The sequence below is a fragment of the Eurytemora carolleeae genome, unplaced genomic scaffold, assembly GCF_000591075.1.
Source record: "Eurytemora carolleeae unplaced genomic scaffold, Eaff_2.0 scaffold2473, whole genome shotgun sequence".
NCBI lineage: Eukaryota > Metazoa > Arthropoda > Copepoda > Calanoida > Temoridae > Eurytemora > Eurytemora carolleeae.
The window spans coordinates 1,728-4,822 of record NW_019398407.1 but is presented as its reverse complement, the minus strand read 5'-3'; positions in this window follow the sequence as shown (position 1 = coordinate 4,822).

Below are 3,095 nucleotides of genomic sequence, written 5' to 3'. Positions count from 1 at the left end.
TTCAAATATTTGTCTCCATCAAAATTCGATCTTCATTAAATTTTTTAAAATTTTGAAAATCCGCGAAATTTTTTGTGAAAATCCGCGAATTATTTTTGTTTTGTTTTACGATGTACACAAAGAGAACATGTTCACAATTAATTTAGAAGATGGGCCCGAAGCGTTCTCTAAGGCTAGTATATGTATACTTTGCTTGTCTGTCTGTCTGTTAGTCTGTTAGTATCCAATAAGTGTCAAAACGGCTGAGCCGATTATTAAATCTGCAAACTTTTTTGTTATTGTTTTATATTGTAGAAGCTGAAAGGCCCGGTGTTTAGTTTCATAGTTTGAAAAAGTGTATGTATACAACGTCGGATTTCAAAGATATAAGGATCGGAAAATCAGAGTTTGTTGCAAAAACTCAGTTCTTTTGACTTTATTCCTTTTGGGGGGAAGTGACTGTTTTCTTCCGCCCTATGATTTTGTCCTTAGAGTTGAGAGAGATGAGTTACTATAGGGGAGTATATCTCATGTTCCTAGTCCAACTTTTCAAGGACAGCTCATCAAAAAAATAGACCTATGCAAGTGAAGCTCAACTCAAGAGTTTAGGGTAGAATTGGCCGGGTTAGTAAAAACCGATCGACTTGGGTTTTCAACTCTTGAAGGCTCAAGTCTCATAAGGTTGAAGATGGTAAATTTTGTAATACTATCATATTTGTACATTTTAAATTATCTTTAGTTTTAAAATTAGCTTGATTTATAAAATGAACACACTATGGAATACGTTTCATATGTACGGTTTGAGTTTTCGAAATTTACACTGAGCCTATCCAATAGATCTATCTACAGGGTGTCCCAATAAACATGGGAATTTAGTGACTAATTCGATATCGTATTTTTAAATAATTCTTTAATTTAGTATAGTGATACCTACTGTGAAAGCTGTAATCTGTAAGATTTTCCGTATGATTTTCGTCTGCTACGTTTACAATTTTTTTTATGTTTTACTGCATAAGGTTGTACTTAGTAAAACAAGAAAATTGCAGTATACAAACAGAGTAAACTTTTCCGTCTTCACTGTTCATCTTGCGGAGACATTATAAACACATCTTTACAGCCATTTACTGTTTTCATAAAATAAACTCTAGCAGACATAATAATGTTATGGCTTTTGAAATTATGTATTACAATGCTAATTCATATCAAAGACGATTTCGAATTCGTCACTGAATTCCCATGTTTATTGGGACACCCTGTATCATCTGATTTGCAACCGTTTTGCATACAGAGCTCTCTCATTGGTCAACTCAGAACCAATTAGAATCATTTGGTCTAATTGTAGACCCAAGGGAAGTCCTGCGCGTAAAGAAAGCTCAAGATTGGGTTTTTTTTAATCTCAGCTCAGGATTATAAGATTACAAAAAATGTTTTAAATCCCAGGACTCAGACTTTTATCTACGGTTGATCAACAGTAAAAATATTGCTTACAGTGAGAACAGGAAAACTCTGAAATAGAAAATCAACATTTATGACTTTAAATAATCCCATGAACACGAGACACAGCAATTGTGCAGTGTATTAAAGATTCATTTAACTTAAACTGTGATTTAATTACTTTGAAATCCTGCTTTGCTTCGAAGACGGTGATATGACTATAAAGTATAGAGTAAGTTTATCTATTTTTTAATTTAAAGATTGTTTGTTATTACAGAGGATATTAGTTCCGAAACTAACACTTGGCCCATTTCTAATACTGAGTGTTAGAAATGGGCCAAATCTGCAAAGTTATCTTTTTCAAGAGTATATATCTTTAAATCCAAGACAAGTGGAACAAAATTACACCATATATTTATTATTGAAAGAATAAATGTCAATTTTAAACTAATAATAAGGTGTGAGAGTTAGTTTTTGATGACTATTGTTTTCATTTTCGAACATGTTCCTATTTTGAAACAGTCTGACATGGAATCTATTTTCATATAAATTATCTATGAAATATTCTGGTCATAGGAATCTATTATGTGAAATTTTCAAATATTATCAAAATTAAATGCTTTTTTCTTTCTCGGATACTAGCCGAACACTGATACATCTATTCTTGTTTAAAAATTCCGCCCAGAGAGAATTGGTTTCAATATGTACGCCGAGTATACGCGACCACATTTAACTTTCCTTGCATTAGTACCAATTGGTCCACAGTCTACACTATCCACACAGTCCTTAATTTTCTGTAGTAGTAGAGTATAAATCCAGGTTATTGTTTACACAGATTGAGAACAAAAAGGTGTTTAGTGTACATTCAGTTCTAGTTTTCAGGATTGCCAAACTTCTCGAATGTGGTTTGAAAAAAATATAAATGGCTGTGAAACAAATCTGGTGGCTTTATGGCTGTAAAGTGGCTGTGAACCAAACTTTAAAAAATATCCCTAATCTATCAGCTATATAGTATTTAAGTCTGTATGTTGCAGTTTAAGAAAAACGTATGAAATTTTTTTTTTTTCGATAAAAGCTATAGTTTCAAATTCAAATGTATACATTACAATGTTTTGAAGAACAAATTATCAGTGTACAGTGTACACGGGCATTGCATTAGCGCAAATTACTTGAGTGGACATTTAATTAAATGCAGAGAAGATTTATCAAAAAATATTTTAATTTCATTCAAAATTATGCTTGCTTATGCTTTTAAAAGCTGCAAACTTTATTGTTAATCACCGATTTATTGGTGACAATCTTCAATCTTGAGAAATAGTTTTCCATAGAGAGATAGCCAAAGATAATATATATATAGATATGCAGGCAGGTAGAAACCTCCTTCCTAAATTGCCTGTAGCAGACAACTAATTTTTGAACCTCTGAGAAAATGTGCAAAAAGAGACATCTATAGCAAATTGATTACTTTCTATATTCCTTTCTCCCCTTTCTGCTATCTGTAGGAAATACGCATTTGTGTTATATAAACATACAGTACGCGTATTGCATCCTGTATAGTTCAAGTGTTGCTATCTGGACCTGTTTGACCAATAAAATTAAATTTCAAGGTAACACAAACATACAGAACGCGTTTTGTTTATGTTATGATCAGATCAGTTGTAATTTGTCCTAGACTCGATTTA